The sequence below is a fragment of the Peromyscus eremicus genome, unplaced genomic scaffold (assembly GCF_949786415.1).
Source record: "Peromyscus eremicus unplaced genomic scaffold, PerEre_H2_v1 PerEre#2#unplaced_91, whole genome shotgun sequence".
NCBI classification, from domain to species: Eukaryota; Metazoa; Chordata; class Mammalia; order Rodentia; family Cricetidae; genus Peromyscus; species Peromyscus eremicus.
In genome coordinates this window covers 71,524-88,448 of record NW_026734331.1, presented here as the reverse complement: position 1 = coordinate 88,448, position 16,925 = coordinate 71,524, and the positions used below count along the sequence as shown (strand labels likewise).

At 43.2% G+C, this 16,925-nt stretch overlaps 1 long non-coding RNA gene and 1 pseudogene across 16 annotated transcripts in view; one reads left to right on the top strand and one right to left on the bottom strand.

Annotated features, from left to right (window-relative positions):
- The window catches only part of LOC131901470 (uncharacterized), an 81,871-nt gene that overhangs the window by 41,933 nt on the left and 23,013 nt on the right, over positions 1-16,925 (bottom strand). For 7 of the 16 annotated variants that reach the window (XR_009376603.1, XR_009376606.1, XR_009376602.1 and 4 more), the window contains 2 exons: positions 6,246-13,051; positions 5,310-5,458 (listed from right to left, as the gene is read on the bottom strand). This is a non-coding gene — a long non-coding RNA (uncharacterized LOC131901470). Of the gene's footprint in view, positions 1-233; positions 3,896-5,309; positions 5,459-6,245; positions 14,403-16,925 lie in introns of those variants that run through there. The other 9 variants (XR_009376610.1, XR_009376613.1, XR_009376608.1 and 6 more) reach the window with 9 other exon arrangements.
- On the top strand, positions 2,567-15,030 carry LOC131901467 (uncharacterized protein C2orf78 homolog; annotated as a pseudogene).

Sequence of the window (16,925 nt, the reverse complement as noted above, 5' to 3'; positions counted from 1 at the left end):
TGCTGCACTTGCATTGAATCCTTCCCAATAACATTAGTTCTCATTGTACTATTCATGGAACATGTTCTTTTAAAACTGTATATGGGCGGTGGTGGCGCACGCCTTTAATCCCAGCACTCGGGAGGCAGAGCCAGGCGGATCTCTGTGAGTTCGAGGCCAGCCTGGTCTCCAAAGCGAGTTCCAGGAAAGGCGCAAAGCTACACAGAGAAACCCTGTCTTGAAAAACCAAAAAAAAAAAAACCTGTATATTGTATAGTAAGCCAATAACTTTGTGACCAAGGCCTACCCATTCCTTAACTGTCACCAAAAATCTTAGACATTGACATCTGCTTGACAGCATTGCCTCTCAAGTCATGAATGGAACCATGGAGATATGTATAATCTAGGACCCATATATACAGACAGCATCAGAAGATATTTGTCTGGGACTGGATACATATGGTATAATATGATTATCATGAGTTACAAGAACTCTCCTGCAATCACCTTGACTGAATTCATCACTTCAGCTAAAATGGTTCTGTTGTGTGTAGACATCACATATTACTTGTCCATTGCTCTCTTATTGGACAGCAAGATCAGCTAACACAGAAATTCCTGAAAAATGCTGCAATCTATACTGATGTGCAAAGCAATAACATGGTCAATTCCTTGGAATAGTATAGATGGGAATGAGATAGACCAGGTGATGGTGTTTAGAGACAGTCCATACTGAAATACAGAGAGGGTAGAATACTTAACTGTATGGCCACCAATGTATTGGTATTTCCCGTGGAAGCAATACTTGGAAGTCTCCTACTTTCACTTAACACTCCACTTCTATTCCTTAGCATCAGAAAGACCATTTTCCAATGGGCCTCGTGTTCAAATGCAAGTAACATCTAGAATGACAAGTAAACTTTTCATGAATCCCCATGGCTCCTTCTACTATGTACAGTAAAGCTACACAGCCACAGACCTATCACTGCATCCATCTCTTCAATTACTTGCTAAAGTCTCCATCCATCAGAGATAATCACTGCTAACATATCACAATGGGATGTTCCTTTGATTTTGGAGTAAAAGGGCATGCTGCTCTATTCTACCCTACTGCTCTATTCTACCCTACTGCTCTAGCTCTCAATTCATTTGTACTCCTACTTGCAGGACAATCCCTGAGCTTTGGATGGACTGCTTTGTACATGATCCATTTCTGAGTACCAGCCAGCCATCTCACCACAAGAGCAGCCACTAAGTCTCAGCAGCTGAAACAATGACAACTCTCTCCAGCAGCAACAGAAACAAATGCCAAAGGAGGGCCAGCAAGGAAGCAGATTGTAACAGTTCCATTTGCACCTGAAACTTCATTAATCTCCTGCAAAACCACAAAGGTTTAGAAGGGAAACATAGAGATCCAACCATTCCAGTCAACAAAACAATAGCAGTTGTCTTCCCTCTGGGATGTAGGAACTACTCAGTCACAGAACATTTTGTGGTGGATTGCAGGACAAGATAAGAATAATTCCCTTCTCTGCATGTGTACACATATCAAATTGGAGAGTTAGTGCAAATATATTTAACAACTGTCCTTTCTCTGCACCAGTGTATACATTTCTCTTGAAATTTTACTATGTGGGAGAGACATCCAACAACCTAAGAGCACAATTCCTGACCATTCTCACTCAAAATGATGGAAGAGCCTGCTTGGTCTATGAAAGCCAGCCAACTGGCTATCAGAAAGGGGGATCCAGCCCTGGGTGAGTCTGAACTTATCCTATCCTGCAAATCATTCAGTTTGGCCCTTTTCTACTTCTTGCTCATAACTTACAACAGGATCACAATATCTTTCATATTTTAGGAGGTACTAAGGACCTTCATGACAAACATCTTAGGTTTAAGCCCTCCTCTGGCACTTATCATTTAGCAGGCATCTGTCGTTAGGCAGTGCCATTTTTCAACCCATGCAGGATACCATCTTTCAAATTATTTAACTTACATTAACTTTTCTTGGAGATGCTGTCACAAAACAATATCTTATCATATTTTTTGTTATCTTTTGAAAGCTTTTTCTTTTGTAAAGAGGGACAGAAGTTTAGTAGGTACTGAGAAGTGAGGACTCAGGAAAGAATTAGAAGGAGTACAGGGTGTGAAAACTAAGATCACTATAGGTTGTTAGAGGAAATAAGTTCATTATTACACTGAAAGAAAAATAATATGCAAATATTTAAAAATAAAACAATAGAAATGATAGAAATTAAACACAGAACACAGTTCTATCTATCTGTCTCTACCTATTTCTCTATATCTATCTATTTATTTATCTATATCTCATTTTGCTCCACTCTCAGAATTCTCAATAACACATGCCAAGTAACGTTCTACTCACTTGGGTCTAGGCCGCTAAAAGAGGGTGCTTTTTTTTCTGTATGGTCCACAATCAGGATCCTGGATGAACCTTCCAACTTTCAGTCATTGCCACTTGGAATGTGTCACATTATCTGACAAATGGTCAGTCATGAAGGAAATTGCAAGGGTGAAAGACAAAGGCAGTTTGCTGGCCTATGAGAAAGGACAGTCTTATTGCAGAGTTTTGCCAAGCAATCCAAAACATGAAACAATCTGCATGGAGGAACAGGTCTACTGAGCTGGGTGTGTAGCTGCTAGCTACCGCACTAGCTCAGTGTAAAAGAGGTCCCAAGGGACAGTGCTGACAGCTCATGTGAACTCAGGAGGAGAGCTAAACAGGCTCCAGGGTCATTTTCAATGAGGACTGACAGACACTGTCATAGTAGTGCTTGTTGAGGCAGTTAGAGTAAGAAATGTCTATAAATGCACACTACACCCATGCCATAAGACAGTCTATGAACCCACCAGTCAGTGACCAAAGAGAATGATAACAATCAAAACCAAAATGAGGAAACACACAAGATTTACCCATATTTAAACAAAATATCATATTCCTGTCTAAGAAGATACACTGAGGTGGGAAATGGGTTGCCCTTTTTTTTCAAATATAAAGAAATTTTGTAGAACAAATGAGCCAGCCAAAAAAACACACCCTAGCCCTGAAACTAGAGTGAAAACGGTAAAAAGGGCCTGTGAAAAAAACACACTTTGGCCCTGAAACCAGAGTCAGAGAAACACACTCTGCCCTTGACCCACTCAGCACAAAATCCAAAAAGTCCCTAAGCAGGATAACCTTCCCAAAATAATCGAACCAATCTCTGGGTTTGTCCAAACTCAGGGATTGGAATCTGAGAAATTCTCACCATGCAAAGGTTCACCCTGGAAAAACTCCTCCACTAAGAAGCCATACATAAGTCCTGTACCTGTTCAGTTGGTAACTGCCTTTTTTCTTTCTGGCAGAGGCAGTCATGCTCCTGGATTCTTCCCCGAAAATAATCTCTTGAATGAGGTTTGGGTGAGACCATCTTTTGTCAGAAGTAAGCAGAGCAGAGAGGGAACATTAGCCACAATGTAGCCACAGCTGAGCAGAGCAGAGCAGAACCGTAACACTTTCCCGGGGGGAAACATTCCCCTAAAAATAATGGTTGTTACATTAGGGAAAGCTTTCCCTGGAGCAGGGATGTAAGCTGCTATGCTTAAGTTCACTTTGTGCTATTCCTTGGCTCTCAACAGCCAATATCCCTTTCCATCCTGCTGCAACACTTACAAAAACACCTACATTGCTTTTTTCATGTAACCCACCACCACATACCAACAAACGCCTTTCGCCTCCAGGTGTTCCAGTCTCCTTTTAGCCCTTTCTCAGAAAAAAGCATGGCAGAGAATGCTAGAAGCCCAAAATTCTGCAGAGACTGTTGCCAGGAGGAAGAAGCTTCAGTAACTGTCACACTCATCATACTTGTGGATGAAGAGAGAAGATGGCCAGACTCAATGTCAAACAACCTCAATACTGTAAGAAGGGAGAAAGATACAAAGAATGACCACATTTCTGAGACCAGAGTGAGAAACACGATGATCTCCCGTTCAACAGGGGTTACCCCTCAAGTGCTTGCTACTACCCCCAGCACCAAATTACAAGCATCTTCACAATGAACAGAAGACCACTGCTTCTGGAAGTTCACCATGATACTTCCCACCACTCTAAGGATACAGGTTCACCCTAGTCCAAGAATCAAACCCTAACAAAAAGGGATGAACAGCAGAGAAGGGAGATGTGAGTCCTGCCTGGACCAACACGGATTAAGGAAGGCATCTAGGAGATGAAACCCAAATAGAAGATTCTTGGAGTTCATCATCCAATGTGATCTCATTACACTCAGCCCTGTCCTTCAACACACTCACAATGGAGCCCTTTGATCTCTTCCTTGGGTCATGGACTGATGATGATGGCTCATAAACCAGATCAACTGATACAGTTTCTCACCCAAATTCCCTCCTCCCATGTGCTACTCTCCTTCCTGCCCAAGGCTACTGACTGTATGTACACTGTATGCTGAAAGCACACTCACTCCTGGAAGGTGACACCTCATAGAAACCATAGACACAGCTTAATCGATGATCATTATAAGAAGCTCTGCCAATACCTTGGACTAAACCTCCTGAAAGGGGGACTTCCATGTCAGGATTGCCTTCTTTCACTAGCACACACCTCAGCCTCCATGGCGACTGTTGGTCTCCTGGCACCCTCTCCAACCAATCCCATCTGTTAGCTCAGAATCCGAACTTCCCATTGGCTGCTGCCTCGTTTATGACATCATTCTCCCTCCAACTCAACCTACCAACCCTGGTAGGTTCTTGGGGTTGCCATGGCAATGCCTGTAAACAAATTTGGATCATCACAGGTCACCTGTGACCAGTGACCAGTAAGTGCTGTCTGATACCGGACACACTTGCGTCTCAGGTCAGCTGATCAGACAAGGACAAGCAAATTCTCTTGCTCCATTGTACTCTGGACTGCTGATACTCTCCCTCTGACCATGGCAGGTAAGGAAAGAAATTTTAAAACATTAAAAAAATATGAGATCACTTCTCCCTTATTTTTACTACCTTTTAAATTTTTTGTGTAATGGGTATATTATTGATGCTGATAGAGATATCTGGTATTGAATGTCACATTTAGATTTGGTTCTTACTGGGGTTAGAAAATATGGATATAAAAAAGGACAAACTGCAGACATGACCCTGGAGGTACACAAAGGCAGTTAGGAACTGAATGTTACAGATAATCACAGGTTAAATAAAAAACACAAGACATTGTCACATCCCAACCCATTATTATACAGCCACACTGTTGAGATTAGTCTAGGTAATGGTTTCCTATCACATGTAGAAAACAATATCCAGCTCTAGTCCTTGGCTCTTACACTCTATCCAGCCCATCTTCCACAGCATTCTCCACATCTTTTGGTTGTTTCGGATGTTAACAACATGGGCAGGGTTCTCCACAGTCAGTTGTTCCCTGGACAAGAACTGACACACCAGTGTGTGCAGGAATTTTCACAAGGATTCCCTGCTAGGAGAGTTACAAGAAATTAACAATTACTGTGGAAGTGCTCATGAAGAATCAATTTAACCAACTTTTAATTAATAAGTGTTCATTGAAGAATCAATTGAACCAAATTTAATTAAGAAACAATCTTATTCAGAGATGAACCGTATACTACATTAGAAATCCCAAAATGTCACTTGAAACATAGGGACTAAACATGAAATGTTATCAGCAGGTTGTATTCATGCAGTCATATTAGATATGTACTGAATTTATACAAAAAATAAGAAGTAATGACTTACATAAAAAGTAGTGAGGAGCTAGATGATGAAGGGATTCTTAGTTAAATACAGTTCTTATCTATGAAAATCCTGATACATCATTTCATTAAGAAAGCTCAGAGTAAAGCCAAGCCTGGTGGACATGGAAAGAACCTACAAAGCCAGCACTCTGATGCAGAGGTAGGCCAGACTGTGATTTCAAGGCCAAACTGATCTAGGTAGAGAATCTCTCTCTCTGCATAGAGGAAGATCTGCACAGAACAGGACAAAGGCACAGGCATGAGAAGCTGTCTAAAGTTCTCCTACTTTAAACACTTCTGTTCTGGGACACAGGTGTGAGAACAAGACAAAGCAGGGCAAAGAATGGTGTTGTCTAGTCAGAGCAAGGGTCAACGTGGATCAACTAGGAAGTGCATGCCAACACAGGAAGAACAGGCAGCTCATCAAATGAGTGTCATCCTATCCATTACCAAGAATCATTCTGAACCACTTGTTTGGGATATGTGAGGGAAAATAGGTCTCAGACTCACCCAGACAGGACAAACTGCAGATAACAAAGCTCTTCACGGGAAGCCACACAGATTCCATCTCACTGTTCTTCCCACTTTCCTCTTCCTTCCTACAGAAAATTACCAAAGTGCACCTTTCTTTGGGACAGAATGTGCCTTGCAGCCTTCTGCACCTGTGCTGAGGAATGCCACGCCCTTAGCAGGAAGTGTGTGCAACTTCTCCAGGGTCTCCACCCCAGCTGTGAGTTCAGCATGGCTCCTGCCATCAGACTCCAGCACTTGTTCCCAGCAGCTCATGGACAGTGCCTACCCCTACTTACCAGCTGGCACAACCATGGTGACTGCGCATGGTGACCAGGGCCAGAGCTCTGCCTTAGCACTCTCCTATTTAGGTGTTCTCCAGTGGGATCCCACGGGAAGCACTGACAGGAAGGGAGATGCACTCCAGGACTTCACTGTAACTGTCATTGACCAGAATACCACATTCTCCTCCTTGTCTATGACAGCCCAAGGTGACAATATTTTAGATCCCATTGCATTAGTCCTCTTGTATCCAATACTATCTGCCAGCCTTGTTCAGGCCACACCACCACAGGTACCAAATCAAGGATACAGCCTGGCACCTTCCTACCAGGATGGCAGCCAGGTCTATTACAATGACGTCAACAGCCTGGGCCCTCTGATGGCTGAAGAACTCAGGCAGTGCCTGCAGGCCTGTGGCTCTGAATTCTACTCTGGGGATCAGTCCTCTGCCCTGCAACCAGGGATGGTGATGATGCCAAAGGAGATTCAGCCAACGAATATCCAAATACCCTTCACCACCTCTGCCTCCTACTATCCCACACCTGCTCAAGACATGCCAGACACCAGTCTTCAAGGTGAGTAAAGCCAGGAGGGGAGGACTGAGATCAGCATTCAAAGCAGACACAGCTCCACCTTTCAGCAGTGGATGTCCTCAGGGAGAAAGGATGGGAGTCCTGAGAGCTCAGCTTTGGCCTGGCTCACCATCCCCATCTTCAGTCTCTATAATGACTGACAATGCAGGGCAATGAGTGGCACCCATCCTCCATTAAGACATGTCCAAGGACACCACCACAGACACACACATCACTGACCTAGCTTATCATTCCCATGCAAGGTTACACAGCAATCACTTCCTTCCTAATCTATTTCTCAGGGCTGTAGAGGACACCAAGGCCTTTCTGTTTGGGAACATTTTATTTTCTCTGGGTTCAATTCTGACTCTAGAGCAGTGCAACTCCAAATCTGTCCTAGAAGAAGTATTCCTCGCAGATTCCAAGTGCTGGCCTTGCTGTTCTCTTCCAAGCATAAGTGCATTGAGAGTCCAGTATACCTGGTGAACCAGTGTACAACTGCTAAGTTGGGCAACTCTTCTCTCTCTCTCTCTCTCTCTCTCTCTCTCTCTCTCTCTCTCTCTCTCACTCTCTCTCACTCTCTTTCTCTCTCTCTCCTCTCTCTCTGTTTCTCTCTGTCTGCAGTGTACAATTGCTAAGTTAGGCAAAGATTTTCTCTCTCTTCTCCCTCTACCACTCACCACGCCCCTCCTTCTCTCTCTCTCTCTCTCTCTCCCTCTCCCTCTCCCTCTCCCTCTACCTCTCTCTCCCCTTTTCTTTTGCTATGGCTATAGAGGTGATCCAAGGCTATTCATGATCACTAGGATATGTTCTAAACTACACACATAACACAAGCTAAAGATTTCACCTTCTTCTTTTTTTTTTTTTTTTTGGTTTTTCGAGACAAGGTTTCTCTGTGTAGCTTTGCGCCTCTCCTGGAACTCACTTGGTAGCCCAGGCTGGCCTCGAACTCACAGAGATTCGCATGGATCTGCCTCCCGAGTGCTGGGATTAAAGGCGTGCGCCACCACCGCCTGGCTAAGATTTCACCTTCTTAAACCAATTTTCACATCATTAATAACAAGATTGTGAAATGTGGAGCTGGAGGAAATCCAGGGTTGTAGAAATGATTGCCTTGCAGGAGTGAGGAACTGGGTTTGGTTACCTGAACCCATTTAGAAAGTCAGGCAACTGGGGGCATTTGAGTAATGCCAAGAGTTGGAAGACAAGGGTAAGTTCTTGAAAATTGTGGACCAGACAACCTGCCTAATAGCAAACTTCAACGGAAATGAAGGTCCCTCTTACAGAGACATGGGAAAGGAAAGGGAGGACCACACCAAAAAAGAATTCTGTCACCTCCCCATGATCACTATGCATGCACACAACACACAAACACCGAGGAAAACACAAACATCTGAGAAAAACGTGATATCACATGGTTACAAGAAATAAGACAGTGGTCACAAGTCTCCCAACAGGGGTGCTGCCTATGCTACTCAAGGAGAGTTCATAGGAATGCCTTCCCCACTGCTGTAGGGGTCTGAGTACTGAGGTGCACTGAAAAGTGGGAAGCACCTCACTTACCAGGCTCTGACTTCTTCCTTGACTCTTTTTCAGTGGTGAAAATGGAGACAACCCTGGGATTGACAGCTTCAGGCCAGACACTCTGTCTGCTGCAGAGTCCAGACCTCTGCAATGCCTGCACCCAGGATGTCCAGAAGACACCACCTGTCCATTGGGACTGGTCATTAACTGCCCCCATTGACAGTTTTGTGGAATTCCTGCCCTTGCCTCCTAATCCAAGCTTGGAACAAACAGAGAATAACGACTTATATTTGATGACAGCTGATCTATCAACTCCTCTGGATGCCTATGAGGGCATAAAAGAAAACAAGACCCATCACTTCTCCCTTTAACACATGCCAACATGCAGCAGGCCCTGGACTACACTGATTCAGGGAGCCTAAAACAGAAGCTTTCTCCTGACAATGCCACCTTGGGAAGCAGCAGCCTTGGTCAGGATGAGCCTGGGTTGCTGCAGAGTGTGATGGGCTCCAGTATGGACTTTGCAGACATGACTACACTGGTGGCAGATATTCACCTTCCTCGAATCTTCAACTCCCTCACTGAAATGAACCAATTCCAAGATCCCACAGCAACCCAATCCAAAGACATCAGGAGGGATCAGGTCGAGGAAAGCTCCAAAATCATCAGGGTACCTGTGGACCAAGTGAGAAAGAATGGCCAGAAAGCCTCTGAGATGCTTGATGCATCTCCTAAGGCCAGAATCCAGCACCAGGCTCTGGTGGAGGAAGAAGGGGCTGTGGGCAGTGCTGGGTCCAGTGAAGGGGCTATTGACAACATGCCTAAGCACATGGAAGCCAAATCCCAGAAAGCCACACTTAGCATGCCCAGCAGAGCTAGGGCTAAGGGCCAGACAAGACAAAGAGAACCAGAGAAAACAACTCCAAGAAAACAGAGGAGCTGAAGCTGTCAAGGAACAGAGTCAAGGAGGAAGAAAACAGCACCAAGCCAAAGAACAAGAGGAAGAGGAATCCTCCGGAGCTCATCCACGACAGCTTTAAAAAGCCTCGAACTCACCTCGGCATGCACATGCTAGAATCCGTGCAAGTCTTTCACCCACTGGGGAAGAAGAGTGAGAAGAAAACTGGCATCTCCTCCTCCCGGGCTCGGCTGAACCTCAGCAGCAACAAAGATCCTAGAACATGCCCAGCCACTTCATCCCTTCTGGATGTGCCATGTGATGGCCGGGCCCTGGTAAAACCCCGAGCAATGCTCAGAGACCAGGGAGCAATGCTCACAGGGAGTGTCCATCTCCATCCCAGTATGAGCTGCCCCCACCTGGGAAGGTCAAGTTAGTACCTCTGCCTTTTCCAGCCCTGGACAAGCAGCAAGCCAGACTGGTTTCTAGAAGGCCTCTCTCCCTGGCTTCACGCAGGGCCCCTGCAGTATACCCTGTGAGGCCTCATTCTCACTCAGCTCAGCCTACCACACTCAAGCCATCTAAACCAGCTCCTGCCAGAACTTCTTTGATGGCCTCTGACAAGCCACTTCTGCCTATTGCTACCAGTGCCACACGAGCTAACATAACCAACCCCATCCAGTCTTGCCCTGGGCCTCAGCCAGCTCTCTGTAGGCCAGTATCCTACAGGGCATCATCTCACCCTTCACTACAGAGGGAGCTTGCCTATGCTGACAAGAACAAGGCCCCATCACCTCACAAACCTCAAATCCAATATCTGCTGCAAACTTCAGCCACCAACCAATTCCATGGAGGAAAGTTGACATTCCAGGGCCAGTCATCTCACAGCCCATCACAGAAGAGCAGAGACCAGAGAGGGAGGCCATGAAGAGGCAGGCTCAACAGGAGAGAGAGAATGCTGCCAAGTACACCTCTCTGGGAAAACCACAGCTCTTCCTTCAGAGGCAGAAGGATATGGAAATTTCTACATATTTTGGCTATGTCATGTAAGGGCTACCCTAGACTTTGGATCACAGTACTATTCAACATAGAGAAGGAGAGATACAGAGACACATATACATGTATACATTGGATATAAAGACATGGATGTACATGTAGATATGTAGGTACATATTGAGTTAACGTGAATAATATGTACATCTAGATTTAATATATAAATGGTCAGACATAGTTTCTATACTTGTAAATATCTGAAGACACTAAAAGTGACTGGAGAAACTAAAGTCAGTTACATTTTATTTATGAGTAAGTATATATAGAGGGTTTTGATGGTTTCTTGGTACCTTTGCTATTATTCATTTATGTTGTCTAAGTAGTAATATATGTTACATAAATACATCATATGATATAAGTCCCCTGGTTGTGTTATTTAAGGTAAAAGTAATTAGCTAATATCTGTAGTGGTAATAAAATTATTATTATTGACTTTTATTTTTAAATAAAATAAAAGTCTTTGAACTTGGTATGTTTCCTATAGTGTATATTGTTATAGTTAACACAATCCTGTTCTCACCACATTTCCTCCCATTTTGAAACTCTCACCCCAGCCCTTTAATTATTACTAGTCTGGGACAGAGCTCCTCCTGAAATTTCATGAAATGAAATACAGGATTCCATATGTACACAATCAAGCACCCACCTTAAAGAGAAAATATACAAGATTGACCAATTTCCTGAGTAGGTTTTCATTTGATTACTGTTAGTCTCAAGTTGTATCCATCTTTGAAATCACCATCTTTGAAATCAAATCTTTGAAATACTTGATTTTGTGTTTGTGTGTTTGTTTGTCGTCCACCTGAATTCCTGTGGAACACATGTGTGGAGTGCCCACAGAGGCCAGAAGAGGCCATCGGGTCTCTGAGGTCTGGAGTTAAGAGAGATTGAAAGCAACCAGAAGGTGCTCTGGAGTGAGCCTGAGGATACTGCAAGAAAAGCAAGTGTTCTTATCTACTGAGCCATCTCATGTACCTCAGTTGAATCCACATACTGCAAACAACATAACTTCATTTTCCCTATGGCTGGAAAGACTTCACGTTCTACGAACATCCCATTTTCTTCACCAATGGCAATGCTGTTGGACACCATGCTTGGTTCCCTAATATTCTTGAAACAGTGCTGCAGTCAACACTGATGGGCAAGTAACTCTCTAATATATTGAGTTCTTTGGAAAGGTATATATGAACCATGTGGTGGGCCAGATTTAGGCTTTTGGAGGATCCTCCACACTGACATCCAGTCAGGCTGGAAATCTTTCCATCCTCAGCACTGTATAGCATTCCTTTCTGTGAACACTCTCAGTGGTGGCTTTCATTTCTTTTCTAGTTGGCCTTGGATGGCATCTAGGAGGGTCACTATGCATTTCCCAGATTCCTCCTCAAACTGAACCTTCGTATGTCCAAGCTCTCTTTTATGAAATCAGGGAGGCCTGTCTTTCTCTTTGCACTTTACTACCTGGGTTGCCTTCTTTCTTATGATTTACGTATTTTATCTAACTCTAAATAATGTAAATATTAATCTTCTTACTGGGGTAGCAATAACAAAGCTGTCCTCCTGTTCTCTAGGACCCCCTCTTAATAACTATTACCTTTTTCTGGCAACAAATGCTTTACTTCCCTGAGAGACCATCTGTCAACTATAGCCAGGATTTCCGAGTGGATGGTATGTTGTTCCGTTCTGGCCTGTCTGTGAACATTCAATACTTTCACATACTCTGTGCCCTCATACTATGAGGGTTACTCACACTATTGCCTCTGAGGCATTTGACTTTTCTTCCACAGGGTGACACACAGGAAATATAACTCATTGACTTCTTAATTTGCTTTTAGTTTCTTGTGACAGGTTCTCTCTCCATGACCCTACATGTTCAGGATCTAACTATGTTGATCAGGCTAGCCTTGAACTCACAGACTTCAGCCTGCCTCTACCTGATACTATCTCTGCCTCTGCCTATGACTCTGTGTCTGCCTCTGCAATTGCCATGGTACTGATCCTGCCTCAAGAGTGTTGAGACTAAAGGAATGCTCCCACAAACTTAATGGAATCAAGTTTCTTTCTATCTATGTGGATATCCAGGTTTCCCAGCATGTGATCAAGAAGCCATGTGTAAGCCAAGGTGCATTTTTCTTATCTACCCAAAATCTGAATATCTGAATATCTGCTGCCTTGGCAGAGATCCTAAGAATGTCATCTAGCTGTTGTAGGAGCCTAAGTACAGAGGTGTGCTGAAAGGAAAGGACACCCCATTAACAGGGACTGATTTCTTCCTTGACTCTTTTTCAGTGGTGCAAAGGGAGACTTCCCTGGGAATTACATGTCAAGCCAGAGATTCCCTCAGCTGCAGAACAGAAAGAACTCTGCTACTCCTACTCCCTGGATTACCAGATGAGGACACCACCTGTTGATGGTGGCAAGTCATTAACTGCCCCCATCCACAATCTTCAGAATTCCTGGTATTGCCACAAGATCCATGCCTGGAACAAACAGAGAATAACAACCTGCATGAGATGGCAACAAATCTGTCAATGCCTCTGGATGCCTATGAGTTCGTGAAAGAGAAACAAGATCCATCTCTCTCCCTTTAGCACACCCTGACATGCAGCATCCCTTGTACTTCACTGATGCTGGGAGCCTAGGACAGCTGAGAGTCAAGGATAGAAGCTTGCTTCTGATATTGTGACATTGGGAAGCAGCAGTCTTGGTCAGGATGAGCCTGGGACATGCACAGTGTGTTGGCCTCCAGCATAAACTTGCAGACATGACTACACTGGTGGCAGAAGTTCATCTTCCAAACTGCTCAACTCCCTCTCTGAAATAAACCAATTCCAGGTTCCCACAGCCACCCAATGCAAAGACTCCATAGTTATCAGAAGCGATCAGGCCCAGTAAAGATCAGGTGTCATCAGCATACCCTTAAACCAGTTGAGAAAGAAGGAAGAGCAAAGCCCTAATCTGCTTGATGGAGATTCTCTGGCCAGAATCTAGTGTCAGGACCTGGTGGAGCGACAGAGCCTTAGAACAGTGCTATGGCTAGAGAAGTTGATATTGACAACATCAACCAGCATATAGAGGGCAAAGTTCAGAAAGCCACACTCTGCAGGCCCAGCAAACCTAGGAATCATAGAAGACAAGACCAAGAGTACTAGAGATATCAACTCCAAGAAAGGTGAGGGAGCTGATGCAATTAAGTCACAGAGTCAAGACAGAAGACAAGCCCACTGTCCTCAACAACAAGAGGATGTTCAATCAACCTAAGCTCATCCATAAGGGCTTTAAAAAAGCCTCAAAACCACCTCAGCGTGCACATGCTGGAGTCTGTGAAGGTCTGTCACTCACTGTGGAAGGAAGGGTGAGAAGAAACCTGGCATCTCCTGAACCTTCAACTCTTTGTGCTACTCTGTGCTCTAATAGTAACAGAGTTTGTTACACTTTGGCCTCTGGGGCATTCACCATTATCTTTTTCCAAGGTTACATATAGTGAGAAGAATTCATTTATTTATTAAGTTACTTTTAGTTTCTTAAACTGGGACCCACTCCATAGCCCAGCATCTCCTAGAACTGACTACATCGAACAGGCAATCATTGAACTCACAAAGATCTGTCTGCCTCCTCCTCTGCCTCAACCTCCGTCTCAGCCTCTGCCTCCCCTACTGCCTCCACATCTGCACACTCCTCAGCGACTGCCTCAAGAGTGCTGGGATGAAAGTAATTCTCTAACAAGCAAGGTGGAATCAAGTTTCTTTCAGTACAAGTTGATAACCATGTTTCAGTTCATGTCTTGATGAAGAGGCCAAGTGTACTCCAGGGTACATTTTTGGTACATACCTGAAATTCAAAGAGATGAAACCACATGTTTTACAAATGCAACTTAACTCAGATTCATTTTTTTCTGACAGTCTTCCTTGTTTCAGTTGTTGACTGACTTGCTACAATGCCTGTGAAGCACTCATGCTATCCTGAGTATTTTCTACTTTTGTAGTAAAGTTATGATTGCTTTTCTACTTCTATGAATTGGGGCATCTGAGGAATTGTATTCACACTCTCCATAGAGTTTCATGGTGCTTCTTTCTTCACAATATCTAACCCCCAACTACTGTGTATGCCCCAAATTGTTCATTCTAACAAGGGTAAGTACAGTCTAACTCACCTAGAAAATGTATACAAACCCAGCATGAAAAGATCCAACTTCCTGAATGCAATGATCCTCACAGGGACAAATTTGAGTACAGCAGAACGATGGAAAGCAATGGCTTAGGGAGTCCTCTGGTTTTATCACTCCCTGTGTGTGGCTTAATGACAGATTATGCACTGCCATGAGACTACTGTCTTCATCTGACACCTTAGGAGCAGCAGAAAAACATTTGGACAGATATCTTCTAACCTTGATATTATTATTTTAATCTTTATGTATTCAAACTAAGGGTCTTATAAAATAATCCTTATTTAAGAAGTTCAGGAAGCATTTCTCATATTTCATACACAATGCTGTACTTGTATTGAATCCTCAATGTCATTAATTCTCATTGTACTATTCTTTGAACACATTCTTTAAAAACTGTATATTGTATACTGAGCCCAGTAATTTTGTGACCAAGGCCTACCCTATTCCTTAACTCTCACCAAAAATCTTAGGCATTGGTCATATTCTCAACAGCATTGCCATAAATATCAGGAATGGAACATATAGGTGTGTGTAATCTAACATCCATATAGATAGAGAGCATTGGGAGATATATGTCTGGGGCTGGATACCTATGGTGTAATATAATTATCACGAGTTACAAGAACTCTCCTGCAATCACCTTGACTACATTCATCACTTTAGCTGAAATGGTTCTGTTGTGTGTAGACATCACATATTCCTTATCCATTGCTCTCTTATTGGAAATCAGGATCAGCTAGCATAGATATTCCTGAAAAATGCTGCGATCTGTACTGATGTACAAAGCAATAACATGTTCAATTCCTTGGAATAGTATAGATGGAAAATGAGATAGACCTGGTGTTGGTGTTTAAAGTTACTCCATACTGTAATAGGCAGAGGGTAGAATACTTCACATTATACCCACCAACTTATTGGTGTTTCATGTGGAAGAAATACTTGGAAGCCCCCTACTTTCATTTAACTATCCATTTCTATTCTCTAGCATCAAGAAAGACAATTTTCCAATAGGTGTGCTGTTCAAATTCAAGTAATGTCTAGAATGACGAGTCAAGTTTTCTTGAACTTCCATGGTTCCTTCTACTATGTACAGTTGAGCTTCAGAGCCACAGACCTGTCTATCACTATATGAAAAATAATATGCGAATGTTTAAAAATAAACACAGAAATGATGGAAATTAAACACAGAACACAGATCTGTCTATCTTTCTGTCTATCTACCTACCTATCTATCTATCTATCTATCTATCTATCTATCTGTCTATCTATTTATCTATCTATCTATTCTCTGGTTTCTGTCCACTCTGATTTCTCAATAACACATGCCAAGTAACGTTCTACTCACTTGGGTCTAGGCCGCTAAAAGAGGGTGCTTTTTTTCTGTATGGTCTACAATCAGGAGCCTGGATGAACCTTCCAACTTTCAGTCATTGCCACTTGGAATGTGTCACATGATCTGACAAGTGGTCAGTCATGAAGGAAACTACAAGGGTGAAATACCAAGGCAGCCTCCTGGCCTATGACAAAGGACATTTTTATTGCAGTTTTGCCAAGCACTACAAAACATGAAACAATCTACATGGAGAAACAGTTCTACTGAGCTGGGTGTGTAGCTGCTAGCTATGGCATTAGCTCAGTGTAAAAGAGGTCCCAAGGGAAAGTGCTGACAGCTCATGTGAACGCAGGAGGAGAGATAAACAGACTCTAGGGTCATTTTCAATGAGGACTGACAGACACTGCCATAGTAGTGCTTGTTGAGGCAGTTAGAGTAAGAAATATATATAAATGCACATGACACCCATGCCATAAGACAGTCTATGAATTCACAAGTGAGTGACCGAAGAGAATGATAACAATCAAAACCAAAATGAGGAAACACACAAGATTTACCCATATTTAAAGAAAATATCATCTTCCTGTCTAAGAAGATACACTGAGATGGGAAATGCGTTGTTCTTTTTTTTTCAAATATAAAGAAATATTGTAGGACAAATGAGCCAGCCAGAGAAACAACCCTATGAAACCAGAGTAAAAATGGTAAAAAGGGTCTGTGAAAGAATCAAACTTTGGCTCTGAAACCACAGTCAAAGAAACACACTCTGCTCCTGACCCACTAAGCACAAAAACCAACCAATCCATGAGCAAAAAACCTACCCAACATAATCAAACCAATCTCTTGATTTGTC